This window comes from Rattus rattus, chromosome 1, assembly GCF_011064425.1.
Source record: "Rattus rattus isolate New Zealand chromosome 1, Rrattus_CSIRO_v1, whole genome shotgun sequence".
Lineage (NCBI taxonomy): Eukaryota > Metazoa > Chordata > Mammalia > Rodentia > Muridae > Rattus > Rattus rattus.
In genome coordinates, this window is record NC_046154.1 from 236,342,509 (window position 1) to 236,361,343 (window position 18,835).

The 18,835-nt window shown below is 40.9% G+C and overlaps 1 long non-coding RNA gene across 4 annotated transcripts in view; it reads right to left on the reverse strand.

The window, feature by feature from the left end:
- Positions 1-1,424: 1,424 nt before the first annotated feature.
- The window catches only part of LOC116912038, a 213,842-nt gene continuing 196,431 nt past the window's right edge, over positions 1,425-18,835 (reverse strand). For 3 of the 4 annotated variants that reach the window (XR_004389416.1, XR_004389417.1, XR_004389415.1), the window contains 3 exons: positions 9,183-10,747; positions 6,866-7,030; positions 1,425-3,283 (listed from right to left, as the gene is read on the reverse strand). This is a non-coding gene — a long non-coding RNA (uncharacterized LOC116912038). Of the gene's footprint in view, positions 3,284-6,865; positions 7,031-9,182; positions 10,748-18,835 lie in introns of those variants that run through there. The other variant, XR_004389418.1, reaches the window with a different exon arrangement.

Here is an 18,835-nt window from a genome sequence, read left to right on the forward strand (position 1 = left end):
CAGGCACATCTATTTCTGCTCCACAAGATGTGACCAGAGTCTCCTCTGTACCCTGGTTGGCATCTCAGAGGGAAATGCCAGTTCACGTCCTAGAAAAGGAATGTCATGAGAACTCAAAGGAAATGGGGCTTGACCAGTCATTATTGCCACAGACAAGTTCTGGCTAACAACAGCTCAACACAGTCTGATTTAGGCATCTGACTTCATCCTTCTCACAGGACACAGTTCTGCAAAACAGCCATGAAGCAATGTCATTTGACTCTTTCCAGTTGCCAGTGGTCCAGGGAGATTGCTTTCTGCTCCAGGTCGAAAGCAGAATTATACCTCAGTGTAACACTGTGTAAAATGGAGACTCTGGCACAAAGCCATCTTTCCTCTGATCTCTCCATTTATCACAAACTCTCGTCTTCAAGCTTTTTATTTTCCATCTCGGTTCAGCCTTGTCTTTGTGCTCATCAGTCTTCTAACCAGAAGTTTTCAGACAAGTATCTTCTGAAAGGTATTCTACGGTCAGAGGCAGGCTGTAGTTTCACTGGAAAGATTTGCTGCTCCCTTGATAAGCATAAATTAACAAAGAGTTACACCTTGGATGATGGCATCTAGGATGAAGAAATACGGAGACTGCTGCGAGGCCCATTGCATTTAAACAAAATTTACTTTCAGACTGATCAACAGCAACATCTACATGAGTACTCCTAACACAGAGCTGAGAAATTTGATGTGCTTAATAATGAAAGTCATGTGCCTAGTGTGCAGGAAAATTACAGTGGGGTCTGCATTTCATTGCTGAGTACATATCATTGCAGGACCTGGTGTTTTAAAACATCTAGTCATTTAGTACTGCTTGTAACGTTCTTGGTGAGGAATTTGGGAAGGACGTGGTGGGGTGGTTCTCACTAGGGGTTTCCCATGCCCTTGCACTCACATGTCACTTAGATTGTGGTCATTCAAAAATGCCAAAGGCCAAAACAGTCAAGATGGCCATCACTGACTGGGAGCTAATCTGAGGCCATAGCTAGGTCAAGAATGACTCTTCAGCATTACCCTCACCACGCTCCCCTAGTGCTGTACTCTAAGATCACAAGGCAGGAGCTGTATGCAACAGTTGCCAGTCTACACACACTTTAAGGAAAATACAGAACTCCTGTGTTCCAATAAGAAGCCCATAAAGGGTAAGCTGATTCTATTCATTAACCACCAATGAGGAGAATGCTACTTAGACTAAGACTGCTCAAAGATAACTAGGAACAGAGGAAGAGAGATTATCTAATCAGTGTACGGTTCATTCCATCACTTACATAGCATCACCAATGTATTCCTTTCCAGACATTTCTCCATCTCTGGTCCCTGTGTTCAGAACATATCCAGAACTGTTCAAGACGTGGTCTCAAGGCTAATTTCAAAGGTTCTCAAGAAACACCACATTTAAAACTTTGTCAAAATATTTTATTGAGCTTTATAACTTAGTAAAGCACCCAATGCAGAACAGTCGGGATTCTGTAACTAGTATGACAGTGGAATAATGACTCCTTTATCACTAGGCTTATATCCTGGTGAAAAATTGCTAACATTTAGTCTACAATAAAGTGACTTAGGGACAGCAAAGAAGGAGAGCACACTTTAGAGGTTGGGCACAGAAGGCCTGACTGGAAATTGACATCCAAATACTGATCAGAATATAATGAGGACAGAGCAGAGAGTTATGCGGGAAAGAATGTTCTAGAAAAGGGAGTTGCTTCATGGAAAGACTGAGGCCAGAGTGTACTCAGGGAATCTGTGACATAAGAAAGCCAGGCGGAGAGTGGTGTGAACAAGCAAGAAATTGGCAGGAAAAAATAAGCCACCACCCATACACGGGACACTGTATAAATCTAGAGATTTTATTCTAAGTAAGATAGAATTTCAGAGGACACTTGTGGCTGAAGAATCCCCATCATTTGGTGCTCACTTTTAAAGGATCCTAGCTGCTGAAGAAGGAAGGTAGGTCAGACAGAAGCAGGAAGGTTGGGTAGGAGAGTGGTTCAAAGGTAAGGCCTCCTTTTCTTGGGTGTTTCTGAAAGAAAGGATAAGAAGTGAATCGGAAGGGCACACATTCAACAGGAACTTTCCAAATGTGAGGTAGGATTCTTTGGCAGATTTTTTTTTTTAAATGGGCACACTTACTAGTTGGTTCTTTAATCCCATGATCAAGAACTATTTTGAAATAATGCCTACTCGCTGGTCAATTTCTAGTGACCTCTCTGGAGGCTGGCCATTTGGTGTAACAGAAAGTAACATCCCAAATCACACCTGCTGCTTCACACATGCTCAGCAGTCTGGTTCCTCGCTACACAGAAAGGGCGGAGAGCCCAAGCACTACTCTTCCTCCCATCCCTCTACCTCTGATGAGAAAGAGGAGAGGAGATGCAAAAGAAAAGGCCACCAGATGGAAAGACCCTTACAAAAATGAGCTTCAAAAATTCTAGAGCCTTCCAGAAGCCTTGTCCAGAGAGACTTGAATCTATTTGCATGAGTTGCTTTGGGTATTTTGGTCATCTACTGACATGATTTGGTGGTAGCAACCCCTTCTTTTTCACAATCCAGCATTCACTAAGAGGTCTTTTGTGTCAAAAAGAAACTACTAGTGTGGGTGTTTTGAGACAGTTTGGGGGGCATTTCATGCTCCATGGGCCCCAGTAGTGAAGGGGTCAAGGTTCTGCTTAAAGACCACAGAGGCTTGAGGATCAAGAAGCAAAAGAAAGCCTACAAACATGGCTGCTTTTCTTCTCAGTCCATTTGCCAACCCCTTCCATAGCCGCTTACTGTGAGTACGGCAATGTTCCAACCTTTTTGTAAATATTTAGTCAGTTAATAAGATTGACAATCATGACTTCAATAGTGCCACTGTCCCTCATTCAGGATTCAATTTACATTTATTGAGCATTACACAGATGAGCAAAGGAATTCATGAAGAAGCTAAGACACTTATATGTGGTTCCATAGATTATTTTAGGTTGGAACCCCTGGAGCTCTGGCTGCCCCTTGCTGTGCAAATAATTTGAATATCTATTAGAAATGCTTTCAGCTACAAGTAAGAGACAGCTCAAAAGAAACAAATGTAAACAATCAGGAATTGTTTCACCAAACAAGAAATTTGGAAGTGGTCTCAGCCCCGGATGATGGACTATTCCATCAACAATTCTGTCAAGGATCCAGCTTCTGTTCTTCCATTCTGGTTTCCAGTTGTGTGGTTTATCATCACCTCATAGGTTTAACATAGCTGCAGCCTGCACCTCCAGGTGACCTATATATGGATCAAAAATCAAAACGAACCCCATCAATTCATACATTTTTGTACTCATTTCTTAGTATACTTAGATTATATTGAAATTAAAAAAAATGCATATCACAATGTAGAAAGCCAGCAAGATGGCTCAGTAGATAAAGTTGATTGCTTCTAAGCCTAACAACAATATTTGAGTCCTGAAAGTCACACAGTGGAAGGAGAGAGTCACCTCCCGCAACTCTACATACAAGCCATGGCATGCACATGCCAATGCAAATATGAACACAGGCACAAACACACAATGAATTGTGAAAAATATTTTTAATGTACAGGAAAGTCCATCTTGAAACTTAGGAACCAAAACAACCCAAAATTTAGGAACTTAAATTAAAAAAAAAAAATAGGTGAAAGAGAGATCTGAACAGATACTTCACTAATGATACATGGAAGGCAAATACAACATAAAAACCTGTTGCCAAGGAAACACAACTGAAAACACTATGGAGATTCCACTATGCAACCCATCTAGCTCAAATCTAGATCATTAGTACCCACCCACATTGGCAGGGACCTCCAGGTATCTCCTGGACCCAAGATAGACTTGGAACTGTGATCCAGCTATCTCAGCCTTTCTAGCAGATGGGATTATAGGTCTACATCATAGGACTGGGTAAACTTTTGTTTTCTTGATTTGCTTCTAGGGTTAAACCTAGGGTTTCAAGAACACTAGGTAAATGCTATATCAGAGTTACCTTTCTAGGTGTACCATAAAAACTCAGTTCATTCCTAGTAAGAATGATAATTTATTTTGGATAAAAATCTGGCAGAACCTTCAAACTAAACATAACCTTACCTAAGATTAAGAAACTAGCTTCCTTAGTATTTATAACATGAGCTGAAATTTTAATCAACATAGACGTTTATTAGCTTCACTCCTTAAAAGTGAACATGGATGGGTGTCAACTCTTATTTAAACTATAAAATAGCAATCAACCCTTCTCAACTCATCAAAGGACATATTAAAGAAGTCATATGCAAAAGGCAGGTTTGAAAAGGTTACCTGTTATGTGACTCCAACCATGTGATAGTCTCAAAACTACACAACCATGAAGATAGTAAAAGGAGCAGTGGTTGATAAGAGTTAAGATATGAAAAGAGGTATAAATACCCGAAGAACAGGGAATTTCTAAGGCAATGAAAGATGGTGGATTTACAACACTATGCATTGATCAGGCTCCATAGTCCCACAGGGCAGCAGTAATGACCCCCAGTATGAGGACCCTCTGATCACCCATAAGGTATGTACTGCAGTACAAATTTTAACAAATGTACCACTGTATTGCAAGATATTAGTAATATTTAGTAATAAGATAATATAGAGTGAGGAGTAAGGAAACTGAGAGAGAATTCACTGGTTTGTTGTTGTTATTTGTTTTTCTTTTTTTTTTTTTTCCCCAAAACAGGGTGTTTCTGTGTAGCCCTGGATATCCTGGAACTCTGGAGAGCAGACTGATCTTGAACTCAGAGAACAGAGTGCTGGGATTAAAGGCATTTGCCTCTAATGTGCACTTCTCAGTGGATTTCTTGATAAATCTATACCTATTCAGGAAAACAAGTTCACTAAAACAGAAAAATGTATACACTGTGACAACATTCGCATCCTTTGATCCAATGGCTGTACTTCTGTCACTATTTTTGAATTACAGAACATTCTAGAAAGAAAATTATATATACAGGAAGGAAAAAAGTTAGGAAGTTTCAGATTTTTTGCTAACAAGAATTTGGAAAAAATAAAATTTCAACATGTAACTGGCAGCTTATGGAATAACATAGGCATTGCTGGCAGAAAACTTGGGATGGGAAAATTTTAATGATCTCTATGTGGGTTTGGGTGTGGAGGGGCTATAGAATGGCAGCCTTCAGTTATATAGAACAATTGTTTGGATATTATAAAGGACCGTGGGATTATAACTTTAATGTTTTTGGTTTCTTGTACTTTCAATATCCTTGCCAGATATGTGTCTATATATTGGAGGTCTAGGATGTGGAGAACAAAAGGAGAGAAAACAAGAATGGGTGGTGAAGCTGGGAAGCTTAAGAATAGCAACACTCACCCCCATTTTTAAAGAGGTGGGGGGCAAGGAACCCTTGCTTTTTATTAAGCTTAACAAATTAGGGAGAAATTAGTCACAAGTGGAAGGTAGATGTCAGAGGACTGCTTATGTGAAACTGAAGTGAACCACCTTGAAGTTCAGATGTTTGTTGGGGACAAAGCGAAGTCACCAGATGTCCGTCCAGCATGCAAACATCAATAGGAAGTGGACATCCACTGAGTTTGAAGGATTAATAATATGCTTACTGGTCCAGTCAACCTGTAAACCTCTACTTCCTAATTCCTTTCAGGGGACCTGCAGTAGGGAAATACATGAGAAATACAGAGAAAATGAAAATCTCTGCCTTTAAGTGTAATCTATTTATCTATCCACAGAGGGAGAATAGAACAGCTGGTGTCAACCAAGCTCAACCAGTGCTCTGGTGTGTGTGTGTGTGTGTGTGTGTGTGTGTGTGTGTGTGTGTGTGTGTGTGTGTGTGTGTTATTCCTCAGGGAAGCCCCCAGAAGGAAGGAATTTTTATAAGATGAATTTAAGAGGTCAAGGGATTTATGTCTGAGTCTTCCCTACATCAAGTTTTTCCCATGAAGGATCTATGAATCATAGGGTAGGTTGATTTATTTTTACAAGCTTACCAGTTGTGAATATACATGGTATAAGGGCTGAGAATATGAAATATGGAGTAGGAGGAGACAAGTAGGATCTGAATTAACATACAAGATATTTGAACACATGCTGTTGTGCAAATTAGCTATTAACAGCAGCAAGAACCCAATCATTCTCTAATTCATAGCCTCAATTGGCCAGGTACACTTGGCCAATGAAATCGTCTCCATCCCCTTTGTTCCCATTATGTATATATCTCTTCCAGTTATCTGTAATTCAAAACCTCGATAGTTATGTTTTGTGACAGGGTTTTGCACTGTAATCCAGGCTTGTCTGGTTTTCTTCATCTTCCTGCCTCTGCTCCCAAGTGATGGAATAACAGGTGTGCCCTATCACACACAGAAAAATTATGGTTTGTTTTGTTTTGGTTTTCCCAATTAGAAAGGGAAAGGAATGGGTAGAGAGCCAGTTGCATAGCGTGCTTTCCAGCGTACCCAAGTGTTAGGAAGCGGAGGCTGGAAGTTGAGCTGTGTGTTCATGGCATCTGTGTACAGAGAAATATACGTGCTCATTCTGATAGAAATCTGCTCAACCCATGGAACAAACAGGAAAGGGATATTCAGGAGTGGAGGCACACAGAACCCTCAGACATCACATTTACAACTCCTATGTCTCTCTCCTTCCTCCTCAGCATGACCTCTTACTTGCAAACACATCATTTACAGACTAAGGGCGAGAGTGTTCCTGATACATGGCAAAGCAAGCCTTTCCTGACAATGCAACCCACTTTAGGCATATGAAGAACTGCCAGTGACCCTTGTGGTCCTTAGCTACATAGATGGGGAATACCCCATAGCTTAGGTTTCAGGATAGCAAAGCCTACCCATGAGTCATAGTGGTTTAGAATTTCCTCTGAGCCATTCTTGTGGCTCTCTGAAGGGCTTGGGATGTGTCATAAAGGCCTAAAACACCTGAAGATTCTCTTGTGAAACAAGACCTCTTGGGCTTTGGTGGTCTCTCAAGTCTTGTCATAGATTCAGGAAATGACCTATCAGCAGGTGAAGAGAGATTAGAAACACAAAGTGAAATATTCCCAGTGGCTGTGGTTTTAAACTTTTGATTTTATTTTGCAAGATACTTTGCCCTTCACCATACCAGGCACATATGGGTCCTGTCTTTGAATCTTTACATGTATGTGTTTAGTATGGAGTGACTATGGAAGCCAGAAATAAGAGAATGACTCAAGGGAGGGAGACAAGCAGAGTATAGGCAATATGAAAGCAGAATGGGGGAATAGCAAGAATAAAGATATAAGCAGAGATGGGGTGGGACATGGGGGAAATGAAGAGGCAGGAGAGTTGACAATTAGCAGAAACAAGTGTATGCAAAAACCATTTGGAAACCTACCACTTTGTAAGTCAATTAGAAATAGAGTTAAAAACATTTAAAGGGATATGGATAAAAACAATGGATTGCTAAAAACACCATGAGAGATGTGAGATCCAACATTATGCTGCTTGTTAAGGAAGCTCTTGACATTGCTACTGGCTGCTCACCAGAACTAGTTAATACCATTGCTGAAGATATCATATACCTCAGTTATGAGATAAAGAGAAATCAAGCTGGAAGTGAGGTGGAAACTTGCTTTCTGTTGGATATCTTTCATGTGCTGTGGAAAAGTGCTGTGCAAGCTGATGAGAAAGAAAACTCTTTTATCATCTTTGACCCCTATGAAACTGCCAGTTAAGATGCACCCACACGGGACAATAGTGGCATGGCTGATATGGTGGTAAGCAACTACTCCCTGACTGGACTTGAAATCTGCTTTACAGGATGTCCATATCACTCAGGTCTTAGGCTACACGGGCAACTTTACTACAATTATTTAAAGTGATATAGAGTCAAGTTGCCTTTTAAGTGTGCATGCACACACACACACACACAAATAGACAAATGTTATGCCTGGCCTTAATCAGAGAAGTTTCTCTTAGCAATGAACTGTGGTAAGTACAGAGACTCCTGGTTTTAGAGGGTGCCGAGAATACACGATGGTTGTGTACTCCCTAGAATTACAACATTGTCCCCCAAGGCTCAGAGAATGTCACAGAAGATGCCATGAAAAGAATGTAAAGCCAGAAAATACAGAAAAGAGTTGTGAGTGCCATTGTTTAGGTATGACACAGACATTGCAATCATGACTGCACAACTGCTGTGGTTGCTTACTCTGGCCCTTACAAAACTGGGCTTATCAGTCAATCATGGATGGATGACCCACTCTAAGGACCATATCCCACCCTGCTGAAATAATTGGATGCCAGTAGACTCCAGGAGAAGAGCAGACAATGCCTTCAGTCATACACCCACAAGTGGGTTCACCAGGCTCCAGTGGATAGTTAGAAATTTGTGTCTACACAGACGGAAACACAAAGTGGGTTAGAATCAAAACAAAAGGACATAAATGTGAGAAAGGAATACAGGAAGGAAGGAGGATGACACGAGTGGGAGACACGTAGGATGGAAACAAGAGTAACTAGATTGAAATATATATAGGTTTGCCAAAACTAAATCAACCAGACAAAACTTCTTTATAAATGATGGCAAAATATTTGGAGAAAAGAGTAAAATACAGAGGCACTAGGCCACAGATTATAGTAGATTGTCTGTGGCACTAGATTGGGGTACCTTTCCTCATTCCAGTACATAGTGGAGGATAGTTACTGTTATGTTCTATATGGAATCCCAATGACACTACTGAAGTTTGAGTATTCTGCCTAATACTTGAGACCACTATGCAGATGAAAATATGTGGTCTAGGGAGAGGAAGTTATCATAGTTTACTTTATTTGCTGTTCACTATTATGGAATAGGTGGGGCCCAATGCCCTAGATTTAGGACAAGTGATATTCGCTCTCTTTGGCAAGTCTCACAATTTTGCCTAATTCTGTATACTTTTTTGGTGTAACCCCCAAAGCAGTTGGCTGATTTTGATGAAATGTGGTGTGGCTACTATAAAATACACTGCGACAAGCTGGTCAAGTTATCAAAAGGAAGACATCTGGAAATAGAGTGACTCAAAATACAGGTGAAAAGTTTGAGGGACTGGGGAATACCTCAGTTGATAAACACTTGCCTTACAAATATCACAAATTAAGTTTGATCATCACGACCCATGGAAAAAATAGGTATATGGTGATATGTACTTTAATCCAAATGTAAGAAGACCAAGACAAGAGGATCCATGTGGCTTTCTATCCAGCCAGCAAACCTAATTGACAAATTCCAAGCCAATAGGAAACCTGTCACAAAAACAATAAGATCAACAGTGCTTGAGAAATAGCATCCATGATTAGCATCTGGTGTCTCCATACACGGAACACACATACATGTATACCTACAAACACAATTTCATTTGGTTCAGATGAGAGGTGGCAAATCCAGTTAGCATGATAATAGTTTGTATTAGCTAAAAAGGGGGAAAGGGGACTTCTATATGTCAGCAGGCTCGGCAGACTGCTGTGTGGAAAACATACAGCAAAGCAATCTGCTCACAAGTTGGCGGTTCTCTGTGTGGATGTATACATAAATACAAATGAAAGGCCAGAGAAAAATGTGCTCCAAAAGGATGACAAATTATTCCTCATGCAGAGATGAGGATGAGGCAACGATCAGCAAAGATACATTAAAAGCATCTCCACCTTCTTGGAAAAATTCTGGGTTTCTTACTCTCAAAGGAACAAAATCATTCAGTATTGATATAATAAAATACTGACTTTTTAAAAAGGAAAAAATACAAGTCATACTTTGAGGATTCATTCACCCATCTATCCATTCATCATGCAAGCACCTACTCTGAGGGAGGCATGTGATGTGAAACAAGACAGTCCTGGTCCACAAGCTGAGGTCTAAACTTTTGGGGAAAGAGAGCATGAACTAGGCTACCTGTCTGCTGCTTAAGAGTTAAAGAAGATAGAGGTAAGAAAACGAAGAAAGTGATCCCAGGGCAGAGATGGCTCAGAGGGTATTATACTTGAAACACCAAGGGAACTCTTACTTTGACTTGGGATTCTAAAACAACTCCTGGGAAGTGTATGAAAGTGATGGGTTTATACACCTCCAAATAGTGAAACCATAAAACATCTAAACTGAATTACCTAAAGCTGAAATTGAGTGCAAATAATGCTTTGTAGCCATAGCTATAATTACCCTAATGGGATCCTTTGAAGATGGAGGCAGTTCAACGAGCGAGTTCAATTGAAAGTAAAATTTCCAGACTAATGTTCCATCCAACTAAACTGAAAGACGATACCTGAGCAATGACAAGAACCCTGGAGAAAGTATTGAATATGGTGGCAGATGCCTAGGCAGGGGAGGGAAAATGCCTTCTTCACTCTTCTCCAGGTTTCTAGGCCCCTTTCCCAGTTTCAGGAATCTTCTATGTCTTCTGCAAAGAGCATCTCGTTCTCTTAGGGCCAACATCATGGCCGGATCTATCACGTGAGCAAGTCTGTCTCCTACAGGGGGGAAAAAACTTAAAAAAGAATCCAAGCGTAGAAGAAGAAAAGAAGTTGGCAATTCAATATTTCACTTATTATAATCTCTGGACACATTGCATTCTGGGAGGTAGATACTTACCTACCAGCTCTGGAGAAATCAGCTGTCTTAGAGAATTGCCTGAAGCATGAAATGAAGAAGTCTATCCTTGCTCTTTATCATCTGTGTGACATCCGCTGAGTTACTTGGCATCTCTTAAATCAATGCTTCTCACCTGAAAAAATTAAAACAGGAATATCGTTACCATCACACATCCCAGGATACCTAGGAAGTGGAGCTGTGAACACTGTCAGTTGGTGCTCTAGACAGTGTCAGACACTACGTGAGGAGGGTTGAGTAGGGTGACCAGGGCCTCACTTGACACCCAGAATAAGTCTATAAACCAGCAGCATCCTGGAAGCATTGGAGCCTTTTATTCACCGAATTCAGCTTGGCACAGGAGGTATTTAATGAATACTCCTGTGTCTGATATGAGTCCTCCCCCAGGTATGTGGTTCTGTATCAGGGGATCATCAGAAACATTAGTCTTCATGGTCAATGGCAGAGATTTTTTTTGTGTGTGTGTGAAAAATAGGTTGCTGAGAATGAATGCATTTTTTTGCTGAGAAGAGTCAAGATGCCAGTTGCTAGAATACTTTGCCTCTTAATAACCAGAATCAGTAGGATGCTTAAAAGCTCAGCTCTGGAACCAGGTGCTCTGGGCTTTAATTGTGGTTCTGCTAATCAGAGCTGTCTGGTATTTAGAAAGTAGACTCCTTCGAGCCTTTCAGTTTCTCCATTTTTTAAAAGATGATAAACAATGTCTAATATTTGGAGGTATTCTAAGTTAATAGCATTATTAATCCACTGAGTACTTGAAGCACACCACTATTATCTGTGGTATACGAACAAAGCCAAGGGATATCTCTGTGAGGTTACTTGCTTAAAGCCACCCTGCCAGTAAATGCCAGAAGTGAAATTCTTTTTAGCTGCGTCTTGTGAATGCCAAGCAAGTACTCTGCCACTGAAGCAGGGTCACAGTCTGGAAGCAGGTTTCTTGGTGGAACCTAGGTTTCGCCATGACACAGACAGACTCATGGAAGATTGTCTGGAGACTTCTATGAGAACATAGCAATGAAACTGTCACCAACCCACCTGGCAGAGAGCAAGTATTCAACGAATTTTAACAATTGAGTATCACTTAAAAATTAGTGGTTTTCCCCTTTAGTCAGACAGAAAATGCAAGGATTACAAGAGCATCCATGTGGTAGGTAGGAAGTGAAAGCAGCTACCTGCAGAGATCCTAGCCCCTGACAGGTGTTCTCCCCTACCTGCTGTGGCACAGGGCCAGAGTTGTGGTGTTCTGTCCTTGAAATTTTCTGTTGCCTTCTCTCATTGGGAACATGCAGAAACCTCAATTCAAACAGCTAGGGCAGGAACAGGTGTGACGTTTGACTGGTGTGAAGAATTTCTAAAGAACATTAGGTTTCTCAAATGAGCCAGCCAGATCTAATTGCACATGGTACTGGGCAGGTATTGGTTAACACGTCACTTCTGAACTCTGAAAATGGTTAATCATACAGATCTGGGGATGACTGCTTTCACAGACCAGCAGCGTGTGCCTCAGAAGTTGGCCACAGTGAACAACTGATGGGGACCACTGGTTACTAAGTAGCCAGTCACCTCTGCCCACTTGTTTATTGAAATAGTTCCCGTTCTCTATAGGTTTGGCACAGAGACGATTTAATAATCAGAAGAGTGAACCCTGGTATCAATCACCCACAGCAATCCTGTCATCTCTGATGAGGACTGGTTCGTAGGACACCTGACACAAGCTACACAATAACACAGATTAGGTGAAGTCTATAGGGAATTTCCGGAAAGGATGGTCTTCTCTAAAAAAAGATAGTGTGCCTACCTGATATTTCTTTTCACTAGAGATTTTTTCTTTGGCAAGTAAAATGTACAACACAAGAACCAACCCAAGGCCCTGACATGATCATCATGGTAAATGCACAGCTTATCACACCAGGTGCTGGTGAGGCCATGGGGAAACAGAAACCACTGAGCACGGCTGATGGAAGTGTAAGTACAGTCATTCTGGAAGAGTACGACAACACTCATGAAATGAAAGGTGGCTACAAGTTATGACTCATCCACCTCACCGTAGGCTCTGCACCAGGGAGATGCTCTCAACAGTCCCCACCATGGGGATAGAGTTCTTATCGCAAAACTGGACTCAGCTTCCCAGCATCCATCAACAGAGAATAGAAGACAGGAGAAAAATGTCAGCCAAGACCAATGGCTGATAAAGGTAGGTCTCTCATATGAATCCAGGGTACCCAAAGCACACAAACTGAATTACTATGCATTAGAATAATTCATTGGTTAGAACCTTTGTCCTCTGTGGGGTAAGGTTGAAAAGTAGTGAGAACATTAAGAGGTAGGAGAAGGACCACAAATATCATTCCAATCATTTCACAGCAGCTGAGGATGCCTGCTCTGAGCCTGCACAGGATGGGATCTGTCACCAGCTATTGATGGGGGCAGGAGGGTCTCATGAGGTCTACCTCTCCTTGCTGAAATCCTGGCTACTGATGAATCCTCAGGGAGGAGAATCATTATCTTCAAATGTGAACCTATTGGTCAACCAACAGCATGATAGTTCCATATCTGTGGTTACTCAGATGTCCAAGATTAAATAGGGTGCCACAAAACAAAACAAAAACAATAACAGCAAAAAACATAAGAGAAAGAACCTGGGGGTGGGGAGGGAGAGGAGAGTTCATAGGGATGGGAAGAAGATAAAAGAAGATGGAGTCTTGAGCAATGAGAATGTATTATATACATGAATACAATTGGCAACACAATTAATCAATTAATAACAAAATAACCTGTTACAAGATACACCCAGAGCTGTATCTCCCAAGTGTCAAGTCAAAATGCAGTCAACTTGACAAGGAAGAAACAGGACTATAGTTCTCCGTGGCCCACACTGACTTATACACTTTCCTCAAGTGATGGTTAGTTGGAAAGGCCAAATTGTCCTGATTTAGTCGTTATACATGACAGTACCAAATCACATTTGAACTGGACCAGCCATAGAGTAAAGAGGCTTGACCTGGAAGGTGGAAAGCATAGGGGACTAGACTACAGAAGAGATGGACATATGATTCTTCAATGACTGCTTCTTTCCCTTTCTACTCCCTAACCAGCACACCAACAAGCTAGCCAACTCTGCAAATGTGTTTCTCAAGTGCCTGACAATGCTAAGATACCTAGTAAGAGACTGCCAAATGGAAGTCATTTCTGAAGTGTATAATCTAGTTAGGAAGTCAAGATTTCAACTAGAGTAAAGTTAGGTAACTATGGAAGAATGAAGTATAATAAGACAAGATTGTCAAAGGTTAACCTAGTGTGGGCCCTATATGGTCTGTGCACAAGAGATCAGGGTCACAGTGTGTTTTGGGGGAGAGTCCTCTGAAAGCCATATTTCAAAGAGCCATAGGTTGGAGAGTATGTAGCAGAAATCATAAATGATGAATGCCTGAGGGGAGATGGGCTTGGTTCTATGGGTTCAAAGCAAGCATCTTCTTGAAGCTGAAACAGAAAATAACTGAGTCCTGGGATTAGGGGTATAAGGGTCTAGATGAAGATTCTGAAAGACAGGCAGAAGATTCTGATGTGGAAAACAGAAGTAAACAATGCATACAGCTGTACGGCTGAGAGCCAAGGGTGGGGAGATTGGATGTCAGCAGAGACCAAGGCATCCCAATACCCACTGTTTTTCAAAAGCTTAAGCAGGGAAGGAGTCATGAGGAGCCAGAAAAGCCAGATGTTCCTGGTGACCTCTTGCAATCATCACCAATCCATCCTGCAGAGACCAGAAGAGACCTCACAATTCTCTCCCTCTCAGTGTAGGCTCAGGTATCGCTGCATCCCAGCAAGCTTCCTGGATCATCACTAGCAAACTGAAGGCTGAAACCTACGGCCATCAAAAGGACAAGGTCTGAAAGGACCAGGGGAGACAATTTAGGGTGACTAATACATTATGGAAGTACCCAACAAATTGAAGACCAAAAATCCAGCTGTGTTGTAGCTTCTAGGCAAATATGACTCTGCTCCCATTCTAAAAGGGACAACACATGTTGCAAAACCATGACTCATAATCTGTTGAGCTCCGCCTCCATCCTCAGAAAACAATGTCCACTTCCACCTAAGGTCAAGTTCAAGATCTTGACTGGCAAGAAGAGTTTCCGATACAGCTCTGGGCAATGCTTAAAGATTGAGTCCCCACTGCCAGGAACTTGTACCAAGGGAGGAAATAACAAAGTCCCTCCGCCTAGATGTTTGCTGTCACTAGTCCCACCTTTGATCAGTGATTGACAGACACCGTCTCCATCAGCTAGTTTTTTTCTGTATAAGACTGGGTCTCAGGTATCCCTAGCTGGTCTGAAGCTTGCTCTATAGTTGAATAACTATGATCCTTCTGCTTGAATGCTATAGTAATGTACCATGATCAGTTTATGCATTGCTAGGGATCAAACCTTAAGCTACATATGTCTGTTAGATGGCCATCCTGTCAACTGAACCATATCCCTTGTCGTGAGAGCAATCTTGATTCGTCCAGAGGACATAGGTGTTTGTCTAATCTTTTTATAAATCTGACAGATCAAATTGTATATATCAAGAATAATACAATGCTGTGGAGTATATTATTTATGAAATGATGAAATCTACCTAGTTAACATACCTATTACCTGACATGGCTTTCATGTTTGTGGAAAGAACACAATATTCATTATCTATGTACTTTTCAAGACTTCAATATAACTAAGAACTATAATTCCATATACCATAAGTATAAATTCAAGAGAATTTATTCCTCCTATTGAATTTTGTATCCTTTCTTTTAAATCAATATTACACAGATTTCTCACTCTTCCAAACAGTCCACATTCTGGTAAACACCATTCTATTTTCTATTTCTGTAGACCAACTCTTTCCTAATAATTTCTGAGTAAAAAGATGTGATGTTGGTCTTTCTGTACCTAGCTCAAGATATGAGTACACATGAACACATACATTTAACAAACACACATACATTTAACACACACACACACACACACACACACACACACACACACACACACACACATATACACAGAGTCATGCCTTTAAGTCTCTGTACAGGTTAGAGATGCCAGTGACCAGAATCATATAACCTTTACTACTTGCTAACTGCACTTTTCCAAGGTAGGTGGGCAGCAGACTCAAGGAGGTTAGCTAGAGAAAGAGAATGAACTGACAGATGTGTCCAGGGTGGTGCCAGGAGTATTCCAACATACGTTCAACTGTGAGTACACTATGGGCAGGGGAAGGAAACCAAGACAAAGAAAAGATGTACCATTTGCCCAGATTCTAGGAAATCAAACTCCAGGATTTATCTCCAAAAATCCATGTGGAGAGGTCATAAAATACACCAGCTTTAAGTACAGAGCATAGAGAGGGGAAGTCTAGCATAGAGAGAAAAGAGCCAATAAAGCTGAACTCTCCATCAGAGAGAACAAACCGAATAATTTCTTAATAACTGAATTCACAAGCAGTGTGTAAATGATCTCTGGGGGGAAAGAAATCAGCTATAGATGAAGAACGAAGATACAAAAACAAACAAACAAACAAACGTGCAATACTTCCTATCAGCAATCTGTACTATGATACTTAATACACAGCTTTTTCTAATCAAATACATTTTTTCTAGCCTATAAATGACAGAATTAATGCAATTCTATCCAAAATTATATAATACTGATTTTTTTAACTTGGATAATTAGGAGTGATGGCTTAGTCCTAATATGTGAATTTATGTCAATTCATAAAATTTTTGCATCCCATTTCTATTATGTTTGTTTCTTGCTGTCTATTTCTCTGCCATACATACATTTAGGATTATTGTAGTCTGTAGAAGTTATCTTTTCAGCATATAGTTTTGCCTTAGAAAACACATGGGCAAAACAGAATTGGCCTTCTCATCCTCCTAGATGAAGACAAAGAATGTGTTGTGTATCAGTCATAGAAAATGATGAAAAATATTTTTAAACTTTGTTCCAAAGAAATGCAGCTGGGCTTTAAGAAGGCCCATTCCCTACTGCAGGAGGCGGCTCTCCAGTTCCCCATGACTTCAGCAGGCAGCTTGTTCACAGTGTGGAAAACAGCCTCTTTTGCTCCCCACTGGTGTTATTAAGGCTCCTATGGAGACATAGTTAATCATGCCAATTAAGAACCTGTTTACATTTGGCCTCCACTGCCAGGCACAGGCCCTGTGTCTATGCAAAAGTGGGTAGGTAAGCCACCAGTTGTGTCTCAAGATGACTAAAAGCATGCATCCCCTCATAACTTTTTTCTTCAGTATTAAGTTTATGTTCAGTGAAATGTGCAGTTGAATTTGACATGTATTTACGGAAATGCATCAAACAATACAGAATATTCTCAACTTAGGAGGCAGCTTGCTCTTTTCCTAGTTTATCTTCCCTTTCAAAGAATCGACTGCTATTCCAATTTCTAGTTCCATTTAGTAATTTGGCATTAAGTGAAAACTTCATACAAAATGGAAGCATGCTGTACCTTGAAGATGAGCGGGAATAAGGAACGAGAACAGGCAGTTCAAGAGAGATGGTAAAATACAAAGGCGCTCTGCAAAAGCCTGACAGATCCGCAAAGGCTCATGCAGAGATACGCCCCACAGCCAACAACTGCACTCCTAGGTATGTGTATACTGTGATAAATGAAACAGAAGTCCATGAGAAAACATGCATAAGAACCTCCAAAGAAGTATGTTGTAAAACAAGATATAGTCACAAAACGAAACCTTCTTCCACTGTACAAAATGACTGAAGTTAGATACAAAAATGAGCACTGCAAAGCTATGCTAAGTGAGAGACCCGCCCAAGAGTAGAATTTATAGAAAATGACTCCAGTGGCCCAGTCCACAGGAACAGGAAGCACCCCGATGAGGGCTGGTGAATAGGGAAGATGGAGGGAGGTACAGGAACTTGATAGCTAAAGGGCCCAGACATTCTTTTTGAGGAAATGAATGTTTTAGGATTGGTAAATTCCATGGTATATGACTTCTGTCTAAATAAAGCTGTTTCAAAAGAACATGTTTGGAATCCACCCATGTGGAGACAGTGGTAATAGGTGGAGAAGCCATAGCAGTATTATTGCAGAGGAAGTTTAATGGGACAATTGCTTGGGATTGTGGCCTAAGAACTCCATGTCCCCAGGGAACAGAGCTGGCATCCAGTAAGGTCTCTTTCCCATGAGAAGGCCCTGGGGTTTCTTGCCTTTCTCAAGGGCCCCTTCTTTTTCTTCAGAGTCAGCTAGTCCTGTTCTACGATTCCCTGTTCGTTGGCTTCTATTGTGAGGACAAACTGATGGCCTCTGTGGGTGTGACCCTGTGTTTAGCAGGCTATCTTATTAGAATGGGGAGGTGGGAAAAGGTCATCAGAGAGGAAGATCAAGAACTCTGTAGGGCAGTTTTGTGTTGTTGGTAATGCCATTATTTTGCTATTTGAGGTAGGGGCTCATATATCCAAGGCTGACCTTAAATCCCCATGGAGCAAAGGATGACCCAGAACTTCTAATCCTCCTGAATCTACCTCCTGAATGCCGAGAATATTTGGTTTATTTGGTACTGGGGCTCAAACCCAGAGCTTCAGTATGCTAGGCAAACATTCTATCAACTGTGCTATATCCAAGAGGGCAAGTTTAGATTTTCCCAGTCACTAACAAAATACTTCATCTCCTTCTGACTTACCTCAAAAGACCAATGTCCTGACCTATGGTTCAAAGATCTAAAACCCAACCCTGGGAATATATCCAGGGCTATTATTTCTATTATGTATGATTTTAGTCAATATCTTATCTTCTCCAGGCCTCCGGTCACTGATCTGTGTACCAAAGAATATGTTAACACTCGCATGTCTGCATGGATAAGTTTATATGGGCAGATTTTAAAAAATTAAAATAAAATGGGCTGAGAGTATTTGGGGTATCCATTTGGCCACTTGTGTTATACGGCAGCCAACAGGTTTGAAAAAGGCAAGGTGCATTCCAATAGTTCTTTATTTATAGATCCTGAACTTCCTGTCTCAATTTCATGTAATTTCCATGCATACAAAATACTATCCTTTTGATATTTTCTTTTGCTCCATGATTTAAATATGTAAGCCTTGTGAGGTGGATAATACCCGTAACCCTATGATTCAGGAAGAGCAGAGCATCCAGGCCATCCTAGGCTACCCTGAGGATGTGAGGCCAGCTT